Source organism: Mirounga leonina, unplaced genomic scaffold, assembly GCF_011800145.1.
Source record: "Mirounga leonina isolate KUSES-001 unplaced genomic scaffold, KU_Mleo_1.0 Mir_125, whole genome shotgun sequence".
NCBI classification, from domain to species: domain Eukaryota; kingdom Metazoa; phylum Chordata; class Mammalia; order Carnivora; family Phocidae; genus Mirounga; species Mirounga leonina.
Window position 1 is genome coordinate 37,206,515 of NW_023270305.1, and position 13,949 is coordinate 37,220,463.

Here is a 13,949-nt window from a genome sequence, read left to right on the forward strand (position 1 = left end):
TCTGCCAGAAAATAGGAGTGCCTAAATAGGCTATAAACAGCAAATCATTCCCTACTAAAGTGACTTAGATGGCCTCAGGGCTGAAACATCTTAATCTTCTTTATAAAGTGCCAATATAGAGGGTAAAAGAGACAATGATGGGAAGTTTCCTGCAGTAGCAGGCAGCTTTTCTAGGTGCATGGGTGGTTCAGTGGTAGAATTCTCACCGGCCAGGCAGCTTTTCTAGCCACAAGTGCTGATACCAGTTCTGTCAGTGGGATGTAGCCTGCTCAGGAGGAATTTAATCATTAGCCTGGTAAAATAGAGCACAGCAGTAACAAATGCAGCTGATATGAAATACTTAGGCACCAGCCAGCAGCAGTTCCCATAATACATAAATGCTAATTTCCAGCCAAAAGACCAGGGATGGGGATAAGGAACTAACCCTGGAAGAGAAGGAATGGAAAAATTAGTGGGGTATCAGGGACACAGACCAACAGGCAGAAGGTGAATGTGAGCTCCTAGTCCTAGAGAAAGGCACTAAAGATTTAAGTGGAAAAGCAGTCAGAAACTATGAAAGAGGAAGATCTAGTGCTCTGTAAGGATAAAGTCCTATGCAACAGGAAAGTATAGAATGTATAACTCTAAGGTCTTCTACAAGCTAATGTTCCAACTTATTCAAGTAGGTTTTAGTTGGTTGCTGTGCAAGATCAAAGCATTTGGGTGCCTAGAAGGGCTTGGAAAAGGGTTAAGGACTGGTGAAGGCTGAGGATGAGGCTGAGGAAGAAGGCTCAGTCAGGAGTTCTTATTTCATTTTGGAAGCTCTAAAGGAATACCCAGGGAAAGTTGGTAATCTTTTTGCAGATTTGAGTTACAGTATTGAGTCATGAAATTAGATAATCTGATTAATGTCCAGGTGATGTGATATATTCTGATGTCAGAGGAGAACTTCCTTGACTCCAAGGAAAACTTACTCTAAATTTATTACCCAAGAACTAAGACTAGCCCCAGGGACAAAAATTTCAAACACTTGTTAGATTCTTAGTATGTTGGGGAAATAGTAGAGGTGGTAGAAAATGAATACTAATCTTAAAAATAGAGGAATCAAAAATCAGATTTGTTTAAAAAAAAACTTGCGATGATAGCTAAGGTTTATAGTCATAAACTGACTATGTGGCAGGCATTTTGCAGTCATTATTTCTATTTGGTTCCCAAGTAATATTGTTATTGCCATTTTACAGATATAGAAACTAAATATTGTAAAGATTAGGTAACTTTCTGATGACTCATAGCTAGTTAGTAGAAGAGATGGGACTTCAAATGAGGTCTGTCTGACTCCAAAGTCTAGGAAATTAACAGAGCCACATTGGAGCAGAGGTCTAATTAACTCCCTGCATTGTCTACAGAAGTTCCAGCCCAAGGCATGTCAAGGGGACTCTCCGTTGGAGAACTGGTTAAGAAACTGTAGACAGCCAGGTGCTGAAATCACTGGAAACAATTTTAGAGGGGAAGAAAAGGAAAAGCCTTGGGATTAAGTGCCTCCTTCACATAAACACATTCTTGCTCTGTTCCTACAAAGCAGTTGTTGGAACCTAGCTTCTTGAATCAGTTCCATCATTATCTATCACTGCCAGGGGTCACAGGGACAAAAAGAAGCCCAGAGCTAAATTACACCTGGAATCAGATGGGACTGCAATGGTCTGGGCTAGTGGAGTCTGGAGTCTGGAGACTGGAAAGGCCAGTCAGGAGATGCAGAGATATGGGAGATATCCAGTCATTGACAAGAGAGGATGACATCACCGCTGGCAATAGACATTGGGCTCCAGGTCTGACACAAGCTGTCGCTGGAGTTTGAGCCCTCTATGTTTCAGACACAGGGGTAGGAATTCACATTTTCTACATGATAATAACTCCTATTTACTGAGCATGTACTGAAAGTCATTTCATAAGATCCTTTCCATGCATGATCTCAAGTCTCTCTCTGCCTTTTTCTCATAAGGGCACTTGTGATTACATTTCAGACCCCCCTAAATGATCCAGGGTAATCTCTCCATTTCAAGAGTTTTAATTTAACTACAAAGGCAAAGTCCCTTTGCCACAAACAGATAACATTCAATGGTGCTACTGATAGTAACCAATGTTATTGGTTAGTCTTGGGTTGTTCTTCTAGAGTGCTCCCTAGAGCACTTCCTATTCATCTTTTCTAAGATCTGATAGGTACTGAAAGCAAGAGAGATAAGTAAGTAAATAAGACACAGCCCTGATTTTCTAATAAGGGGGAAATATATAAATAAAAAATTATAATGCTCCAAAATTAACACCTTGATGAAGGAATTATCACAATCATAGTTGGACAAGAGCCAACAGTAACTCAAATGTGGTACTTTCTAAACTCAAAATGTGTTCTCATGTTTAACTCATCTGATACTTGCAAACTCCTGTGAAGCTAGTATCTTTTCTTTAAGTCTAAAATTATTTCAAGTTAAAAGTTAAAAAGTACAGAAAATAATCCTGTAAAAACAGCTCAGGCTGAGGAAGAAACCAGGGATCTTAAATCAGGTGTGTGAAAATCTAGTTTAAATCAGAAAGGGTGATCATAACTGGGGTCTTATGACATTTGGTCCACAAATGCACCTAGTTCAACAAGTGTTTTCTAAAAGCTTTCTGGGCCCAATATAAGGCGCTAAGCATTGCTAGAACATTGACCAGCTCCACTGTTAGCATACCCAGAATCTCAGTAGAAAATGCAGGTCACACCTATGCTGTACCTGACATGTGTTTCTACAGAAATGTCCAAGGATAACTGGCTCCCAGGATGATGTAGTCCCAAACCCTCAACTACGGAATCTTCCCTCTTTTCTTTCAAATCTCTAGCTATTATGCATCCTCAGCTTCTGTCTCAGCTGGAGTTTGAGCAAATAGAAATTAGGAAGTATGGTGTCAAAGAAATTGTAAAAACTTCCTCCTGTCTTAGATTTTGAGGTCAATTGTGATTTCTTCTCTCTCTATGGAAGGAAGAGAATGATTACTTTGGAATTGCACTTAGTATGGCTCCTCAGCTTTATGAGATCAAACCAACAGAGTGTTTATATGTAAACCTGCTTGTAACACAACTACCGCTTGAAACCATAACTTTGATGTTTATTCCATCTTCCCTCTGTCTCATCCCTTTTGCTGTTTTTCACTCCAGTCCTCGAGCAAAAGGGCCTCTAGGTCCTGTTGCTGATACTGGAAATGTTAACAGAGGGAAGGAAGACACTGACAGCTAATTCTTGAGAATTTGTATGACAGTCTGGCAGATGGTAGGAAAAAAAACCCCAAATATATCATATACAGACAATGCCTCACATGGAGACTCAGCTGTAAATTATAGAAAATGAAAGGGACTCAGGACAAAAAGCAAATTAAATAACATCAATGGGATAAAAAAACACTTTTCCTAGCAATAAAAATGGAGCAGTATATCTGGTCTGGATCTTCCTAGGATCCAGGATAGAACCACAGGATTAAGGGCCAGAAGAGACTACAGAGACCACCTTGGTCATATCCTCAAACAGGGAGGGAAAATGAGGCCCAGCAATGGTAAAAGACTTACCCAAGAAGGTATAACTCTAGGATTGGGATCTTGAACTTATATCTCCCAGTCCTGGGTTCTTTCCATAATTTCTAAGAAATCAGTTTGGAAAAAATCATATTAGCTCCATAAAGCAATAATCAAAATGTTCAGCATAATGATGGGTTCTAGGAGACAGCTGGATTATGGAATAGGCACTAGGCATCAAGAAACAGGCTAGAGTTAGTGGCCTCCCTGAACTCTGAAATGTCTTGACGTTTGTCATGACTAAGTTCCTGAGTTCTGGGGTAAGATCTCTGCCACCCGAACTGTGGACAGAATAGTATCAAGACCACAGTCCATACTTGGAGAAACCCAGCACCTTAGTAGAGACATTTGGGGATGGGACCAACCAACCCAGCAGTATCTACCCCACTTGAAAAAGCCATTTAGTGATTTTGTCCAATCACCGGTCACTTCCATGGCAGTTTCAATGACATAAATCAAAGGAACTGAAAGAATAAGTCAAATAGAATTCCATTTCCAGTGATGGAAACACTTTGAATTGATACCAAATGCATCACTCCAAAGGTAAAGCTGATCCTGAAATGATTCCCAGAACAGGCCTATATAGAAGTGTTTGGGTCAGGCCTATCCTTGGGAAGGCACAGGACTTAAAGACTCATAAATAGATAATAATATATGTTTGTGTGTAATACATCTCATTAGGAGAAGAAACCCTAAATAGTATGTACACTGATTTCTTTATAAATTATTGTCTCTAAATTCTGTTATTGCTAGTTATGTATCCATTTATTCAATATTTATTACATGACCACAACATGATGGACGCTGCTATAATCGCAAGAAACAGCAGTAAACGAAGTCAATGAAATTCCTGCTATTGTGGAACTTCTATTTTAAAGATCTACAGTCTGTTGTTAGAATTGACAGGTCGTTCCACTTTGCAAGACCCCTGTGAATGGCATGATTGTCTTTCTACATATTTACTATGCTAGGAGTTCTTCCTTTGCTCCTTAGAGCCTATCTGGGTAGCTGTACAAACATTCTTAAAATGAATTTACACAAACTGGGGCCTGTGCCTGAATCAAACTAGCCAAACGAAACAAGAGCCAAAAATCATAGTAAAAACAAAATAAAAGCCAAGTCAATTATTTGTGTCAGTTTGTATGTGATTAGCATCCAAGGAGGATCTTACAGTGTTGGATCAAATGCTGCAATAAAATAAATTGTTTATGGTATGCACATAATGCAAACTTCCTCCGAACACCACAGAGATGAGACTGATGAAGCCCAGGAGAGATGGTGTTAAACTGAAGATGGAGTTCCCGATGGAAGTTCTCAGGAAGAGATTAAATGGGAAAACATGTAGCTTGCATTGAAACAATCCACCTACAGACAATATGCAAGCAAAACACAGTCTCCAAAGTCCACACAGCAAATGAGGCCCAGAGCCAATAAGTAATTCCCTAAAGTGAAGAAGGGCAAAGATGGAAGCAGCTGAGCTAAGAGTGGGCATAAGGTCTGCAATCAAGGTATTCCCTGGGGGTGCCAGGGTAAAACCTAAACCTTCCCTTGCACTATTAGACCCTGCCATCTGATCTTATCCACTGCCAAAAGAACTATTTTATTATAAGTTGAGATGATTCTCATTCAAAAGCTTAAGTCAAAGAATCTACAGATTCAATGTAATCTCTATCAACATACGAACAGCAATTGGATCTCAGAAACAAGCAAAGGAACTAACACGGAAAGAAAAAATAAAGGAGAGGGAGATGAGAAGAAGTAGTAGCAAATTGGCAAAGGGGGAACACAGGAACATAAGGGGCAAAGAACAAATTTAACCATTTCAAGAATTTGTCCTCCCATATGGAAGGTTCTTTCCTGCCTCATGTGTTGTTCTCATATGCTATTCCCTGTTCCCTTTTCCTATTATTTACACCTCCTCCCTTTCCCTGGTTAATCCTAATTTTGGGATTTCAGCTTAAAGGTTGCTTCCTTGGGAAGGCACTCCCTTAACCTCATTAAAAGCATCTATAGTACTCTGTATTTCTCCTTCAAACAACTAATTATAGTTTAATTACCCATTCAGTATTTTTTCTTTTCTTTCTTGAATGTGATTTTCAGGAAGAACTTTACCTGTGCTTTTACCTGCCAAATAAGTGCCTAGCACATGGAATGGGCTCAACAAACTGTTGCTTAAAACAGGTACACAAAGAGCAGGACTTTGAAATAAGATAGTCAAAGGGAAGAAACACTCAGATCCTGCAATTCCTCACTTTAGAGAATGCTAGCATCTTTCTGTAATATTAGGATAACACATCCTTAGTTTTCCTTTGACTTTCACTATCCCAAATTATGCCTGCCATAGTAAAACATAGAAAGAACTATTTTATTATAAGTTGAGATGATTCTCATTCAAAAGCTTAAGTCAAAGAATCTACAGATTCAATGTAATCTCTATCAACATACGAACAGCAACTTTCATAGAACTAGAATGAATACTTCTAAAATTGGTATGGAACCACAAAAGATCTTGAATAGCCAAAGCAATCTTGAGAAATAACGAAGCTGGAAGTATCACAATCCCACATTTCAAGATATACTACAAAGCTGAAATGATCAAAACGGTATGGTTCTAGCCCCAAAACAGACACATAGATCAATGGAACAGAACAGAGAGTCCAGAAATAAACCCTTCTTTGTAGGGTCAATTAATCTACAACAAAGAAAACAAGAATATACAATGAGGAAAAGACAGTATCTTTAATAAATGGTTCTGGGAAAACTGAACAGCTGCATGCAAAAGAATGAAGCCAGACCACTTTTTCACACCATATACAAAAATAAACGCAAAATGGATTAAAGAACTAAATGTAAGATCTGAAACCATAAAACTCCTAAAAGAAAACATAGGCAGCAATCTCTTTGACATCACCCTTAGCAACAGTTTTTCTAGATAGGTCTTTTCCGGCAAGAGAAATAAAAGCATAAATAAACTGTGGAGACAACACCAAAATAAAAAGCTTTTGCATAGCAAAGGAAACCATCAACAAAATGAAATGGGAGAAGATATTTGCAAATGATATATCCATTAGAGGGTTAATATCGAAAATATATAAAGAGCTTATACAACTCAACACCAAAAAAACAAATAATCTTGTTAAAAATGGGCAGAGGACCTGATTAGACATTTTTCCAAAGAAGACACACAGATGGCCAACAGACATGTGAAAAGGTGCTCAACCTCTCTAATCATCAGGGAAATACAAATCAAAACTACAGTGAGATATCACCCCACACCTGTCAGAAGGGCTAGAATCAAAAAGATAAGTAATAACAAGCGTTGGTGAGGATGTGGAAAAAAGGGACCCTCGTGCACTGTTAGTGGGAATATAAACTGGTGCAGTCACTGTGGAAAACAGTACAGAGGTTCCTCAAAAAATTAAAAACAGAAAATACCATATGATCTAGTAATCCCACTACTGGGTATTTACCCAAAGAAAACACACACTTACTAAAAAAGATATATGCACCTCTGTGTTTATTGCAGCAGTATTTCCAATAGCCAAGATATGGAAGCAACCCAAGTATCCATTAGACATACACAGACACACACACACATATACTAAACTGGAATATTACTAAGTCATTAAAAAAATGAAATCTTGTCCCTTGTGACAGCATGGATGGACCTAGAGAGTATTATCCTAAATGAAATAAGTCAGAGAAAGACAAATAGCATATGATTTCACTTATATATAAAATCTAAAAACAAAACAAATAAACAAACAACAGATAAACAAACAAAAAACAGACTCTTAAATACAGAGAACAAATTGGTCATTGCCAGAGTGGAGGTAGGTGGAAGGATGGGTGAAATAATAAAGGGGATTAAGAAGCACAAACTTCTAGTTATAAAATAAATAAGGGAGATTAAAAGCACAGCATAGGGAGTATAGTCAATAATATTGTAATAACCTTACATGGTGACAGATGGTGACTACGCTTACTGTGGTGAGCACCGAGTAATACATAGAATTGTTGAATCAGTGTGTTGTACACCTGAAACTAATACAACACTGTATGTTAATTATACTTCAATTAAAAAAAAATAACCTTAAGCCATTTTTCAATGCTTTCCCATAATTACAATTTTCTCTGCCTTAATGAACAGTTAATGTTCTTTCACTCACAACACATCTATGGTCAGCTTCCCTGACTGGATTTAGTCTTAAAATGTTTTCCTCTTCAGGGTGCCTGGGTGGCTCAGATGGTTAAGCATCTGCCTTCAGCTCAGGTCATAATCCCAGGGTCCTGGGATCGAGTCCCGCATCGGGCTCCCTGCTTGAAAGGGGGCCTGCTTCTTCCTCTCCCTCTGCTGCTCCCCCTGCTTGTGCTCTTTCACTCTCTCTGTCAAATAAGTAAATAATAATAAAATCTTAGAAAAAAAAGTTTTCCTCTTCATAACTATGCTCCTCTCTGTTCTTTACATATTTCTTCTCTGGGAGTTTTGTCTTCAGATAAGGTAGCGAGTAAAAAAGAGGGCATAATATTATTTTTTAGTATCAATTTTATCATGAATATTAACATCTTGAAAACCAATTAGAATAACTCTAAAATGCCTTTGTGGTACAACTGGGGAAATTTGAATATGGCTCGTATGTTTGGTGATTTTATTTTATTATTGTGATTATAGAGGAAAAAAAGCTTGTTTTCAGGAATAAGTGCTGAAGAATTGAGAAAAGAAATGGCAGAATGTTGGCAATTTATTTTCAGAGAATACCCAGTTAGGCAAACTGCAAAGTCAAAAAACCCCCACAAGACTGCCCTCACCTCATCTGAAAGTTAGAAGGGTTCCCCAAATCACCCTCAAGTTTGATAACTCACTAGAATGACTCACAGAACTTAGGATAGCTTTATACTTATGATTACAGTTTTATTATTGAAAAAAGATACAAATTAGAACCAGTCAAAGGAAGAGGCACATAGGGCATGGTCTGGGAAGTTTCCAAAAGTGAAGCTTCCATTGGGTGGAAGCATCCTTAGGATGTATTACTCTCCTGTCATTAACTTATGATAATATGTACAGAGTACTGCCAACCAGGGAAGTTCACCCAAGCTTTAGTGTTAAGAGTTTTTATTGAGACTTTATTACATAAGCAATATTGATGATTCATTGCCTCTGTGGTTGAACTCAATCTCTAGCATGTTCCCCCCCAGAGGTAGGGTTGATATCATATTGCCCAAAGTTGGTTGATTAATGAAATTATCATATTTTATTGAGATATGATAAAAATCTCTTGATTTATCCTTGCAGTCAAGATGGAGACATGAGTTATGGACATTAAGTAAATAGGGTAGCTTGATAATTGGCTGAAACATGATATCCAAAGAGTGGCTGTTAATAAACTGAGGTTCACAGGTGACAAGGTTTCTCATGGATTGTCACAGAATTCTGTCCTTTGATCAACCAACCAGTTTGCAGTATGTTACCAACAACAATAATAAAAGCTCAGAAAATTGGGTTAGCCTGATATAAGCTACACTTCATGAACCTGATTGGTCTTATAATAATATCTTGTTTCTTTTACCATTTCTGTTTGGTTTTCTGTTTTAGACTACATCATTTATCTTGACCAGGAGTTCTAAAATCTTTTAGAGTATAAAGGGTCTCATTTTTAGTCTCCTCACTGAGTCTATATGTCAAATATTACACCTTCCTTAGTTTAATAATACTCTCCCTAAAAGCACAATGCATTTGAGGATTTCCCTTTCTAACTGTAGTGTGCCAATACTTCTCTAACTGTTTCAATTAACAAAGCATTCTTCCTTCTTCTTTTGGTCCAAATATTAAAAAGTACTCTTTTTTCTTATATTTTTCTGTAAGCTTCAGCTTCTTGACATTGACCATGCTATTCTACCAGCAGTAGGGTACAGAGAGAAAAGATACTGCACAGGATGACTTTTGTGTGTTGATTTTGACATTCTCACCTGTAAAATGGGGACAGAAATACCTGTCCTGTCTAGGTCACATGTTTTTGTAAAGACCAAACAGGGTAATGGTTGCAATAGTAAAACCTAATCTTAGAACACTAAACTCATGGTAAGTCAAATTATTGCTGCATAAACAGTCTTATGCTTACCTATTTCAATCCTTCAATACGCATTTTCTCACCAAGATTCTACATTAGCAATCGTTACAAAAAGAATAACATTGTGTATTAGATCAGATGCATTTCTGTATCCAGAGGACTTTCATGCATATTACTTCATTTAATTCTCATTAACACTCTGAATATTAGAACAGAAATGAATTTCCCCATTGTGTAGGTAAGGAAACACATGTCTCAGGAATTTGAAGGTTGACCAAGTCTGGACACAAATCAAATTATGGAATAAAATTTAAATCCATGTCCTCTGACTCCCAGTCCTACCTCCCTTCAATCCCTAGCTCCATTATATACATTGTACCATGATGTTTGCTATGCCTAAATGAAAACACTTGTTTGTGCTGTCTGGGAACTGCCACAAATCCAAAGGAGTTTCCTTTCATCCTCTACCAAAAGCTGGCACTTAAGGTCAGCGGGAAATCCATCAGATTAATAAGTTTACTCTAAGGTCTGAAGGTCTCAAGAGACTGCTGAATGTGTTAAATTTCCCAGGTATATTTTCATTTTAACAGATAGTTCCTCAGCAATTTCAGGCAGTGTGCCAGCCAGGTGGTAGAGGCTTGACATTTCTTAGCAGAGAGTTTGTCCCAGAGTCCCTCAGATCACTCCATCTGAGCAGCTGTTTGTTTTTGCAATTAATAAAATAAAGGCCATGGCAGTACCTTGAAATACAAATCTATGTTGCATTAGACCCTGTTGCTAGAGATGAAGTTACTCGTATCTCAAAAAAAATCCCCATGAGCCCTGCCAACATAATCACGATATGAGAAACTCCCACCTGATATTTCATATTCAATATTCTTTTCAGGCATGACTTTTGATTATATTTCAGACTTATAATAAAGCAAGTTATATTTGTTTATTTCATATTAAAATATTCAAAACTATGAATGGACTATTATTTTAAAGAGGAGAAATCAGGAGAAACATATATTAATTGAGCTACATTGGAAGATATAAAATAATCTGTCAGCAAATTCAGACATCTAAATACAATGCCTGTTATGCTCACTGTATATGCTTTCATATTTAATACCTGAAACCTAGGAATAACAGAGTAAGGAATCAGGCAAAATTGGCAAATATGATCAAAGAACATAATAAAAATAACGGACATTTATTGAGCCAGGGATTGCGTTAAGCACTTAACATACACTATCTTGTGTAATCTTCTCAACAGCTCAATGAGGTGGACTCTACCTTCATCTTGATTTTAGAGATGAGGAAGCTGAGGTATATGAGTCGAACTTGCTCAAGAGACAGACCATAATCACATGTGTATCTGACTGACTGCAAAGTTTATTTTCTCTTGTGCTATGTCATATATGCTCCCGACGAAAAATAGCATGAAAGCTGATGGAAAGAAGTTTCAGGCCCATTTTAAAAAGAGGGAAGATGAAATTGCACTCATTTCAGAATGCTGCCTCCTTATGTGTAAAGAGCTACCCATGGTGCTTCTAAGTCCAAAATAACAGAAAACATATGTAAGACTTTGGCATTCATCACATAGGGCAAGTCCTGTATATCTCACTAGTACATTGAGATATGGGTTTGAATTTTGTGTTGTAAAATAAAAAATCATTTGATTGAAAACAGGTAGCAGGAAAAATGACCAGACAACTAAATCTTGGCATGGGATCTAATGGTGGTGTTATATTCGTGACAGCCTAATTGAACGCTACAAAAGTCTGCACATGGAGTTGCAGGGGCATTTCCATCTCTCTTCCATACTGCTTGCTTGTTCTGAGTTTAGGGCCTCATTCTGGCTATTTTCCCCAGTGGAATGCTAACCTCATTTCTCATCTTATTTTATAACCTAAATAGCACTCACTTTTCAATCTTCAGCTTAAAGACTTCCCTGGCAATTGACTCTTGCAATGATATCTTTATTCTAATCTTGCACCACTTGCATCCAGTTTAGTCACACAGACATTGTATTTTATTGTCTCATGTTGTGGATGTTAAGAATGTAAGCTCTTTAAGGATAGGGGCTATTTTTCTCTTTCACCTTTCACACATCTCCTAGTAATTTTACACATAAGAGTAGACATTCAAACACATTTTTAGAAGTTATTTTTGGATGGCTCTGAGTATAAAAACAAGCCACATGATTCATTAAAAAAAGAAAAGCTGACATTTAGGTCAAAGTCTAAGATACTAACACAATAAAATTTAAAAAGTCTAAGATACTGTTAGATATCAAAATGACTAAAATTAAAAAGACTGACAATGCCTATTGTTACTGAGTACATGGAGCAACTGGGACTCTCATATATTGTTGGTGGGAAATCAAAATGGTTAAGATGACAGAACTACTTTATTAAAAATTCTGGCATTTTTTAAAATAAAACTAAACATAGTCCTCCTTTTTGACCTAGCCATTCTACTACTAGGTACTAATCCAAGAGAAATAAAAGTATATTTCCACAAAATATTTACACCTGAATGTTCATAGCAGGATTATTCATAATAGCCCCAAGTTGGAAACAGCCTGGTTTTCCATCAAATATAGCAGATACACAAACTAGTATATTTGTGGATTGTAATACTATCTAGTAATACAAAAGAAAAAAAAAACTATTGTTATTCACAACAACATAGATGGATCTCAAAAAACATGCTAAATAAAAGAAGCCTTACACACACACACACACACAAATCTTAATATATGATTCAATTTATGTGTAATCTGAACAAGCAAACCTGGGTTATAGTGGAAAATAATTAGAACAATGGCTGCCTCTGAGAGATGGAGTTGAGGATCTACTCATATGGGAAAGTATATGAGGGAACTTCTGGGATGATGGTAGTGTTCTGCATGTTGATAAGGAATTGGGTTGCACAGGTAAATACGGGTGTCTGAACTCACTGAATGATATCCAAAAGATGTAAGCATTTCACTGTATAGAAATTTTATATTAAAAAGCATAAACACATCTTGAACTCTAGTTAATAAGATACATGATGAAGTATTTGTATTGATGTCTCCAACCTATATTAAAATAAGATATATCAAAAAATAAGATAGATTGATGGAAACAGAGGAATGCATAGGTATATAGATAACTGATGAAACAAAGATAGTAAAATATTTATTGCAGAATCTAGGTGGTAGGTATTTGGGTGTTCATGATAAAAATGTTTTAGTTTTCAGTATGATTTATTTTTTATTTTTAAGTTTTTAAGTTTTCAGTATGACTTAAAATGCTCATAAATGAATGTTAAATGTTAGAAATAAGGTCAATAAACACATATATAACAATCTCAGCCACTCACTGGTTGGGTAGAATGAATATTCATTTTGATCTTGCTCATGAATGGAAAGGGAATCATTAAGAGAATTGAGACTGCTTGACAATCAGTAGACATAAGTTTTTATATATACATATCACCTATAAATGTATCTCTTTCTCTCTCTCTATATATATACACATATATAAGTACATCTATATCTGTATCTATCTATGTCTATATCCATATGTATATATGATAGAAGCACAGTATCACTGAAGACTTTGGCAAACCTCTCAGATCAGAAAGATATGTCTGAAGGAAAATTTATCCCATCCTATTCTTGAGTTTGAAGCCCTGTCACCCCATGTCTTTAATTCAAAAAATGTGATTTATGTACTACCCGAATTGGAATCACTTGGAATACTAAACCTGCAGATTTCAGGACCTATTCTATTTGTTCTAAGGGGCTGGGTTCAGAAATCTGTTACCCTAGCAATTCTCATGTCCTTAGAGTTTAGATCACCTCTTGTGGTGAATGAAGAAATAAAATTTCTTATTCTTATGCATTAGGAATTTTGGTTGAGAAGCAGTGCCACCAACTGTCAGTTTAGTTCATGTACCAGTCAACAATATTGCATCCATATTTCTGGAGGTGGGAAAGTGGGGTATGAGAATAAAAAGGAGATAAGCAATCGGTGGCTATGGAGGCAGTTGGCCCAAAGAGTTCTATCTGTGGAGTGCATTCTGACCAATGGATATACCATTAGCATGTACTGGTGGGAAGCAGTTTAGAACCTTGAGGGAATGAAACTCCCACTCTTAGTAACTACCTCATGTAGTTAGGAAGACATAGTATCCACTCTGCTAAATCTCCAGTCTGAGAAGTGAGATCTCATAATGTACCCTGAGATAGTTCACAAACTAATGAGAGGAAAAGGATAGATTGAGAGAGAGGAGGAAGGAAGGAAGGAAGGAAGGAAGGAAGGAAG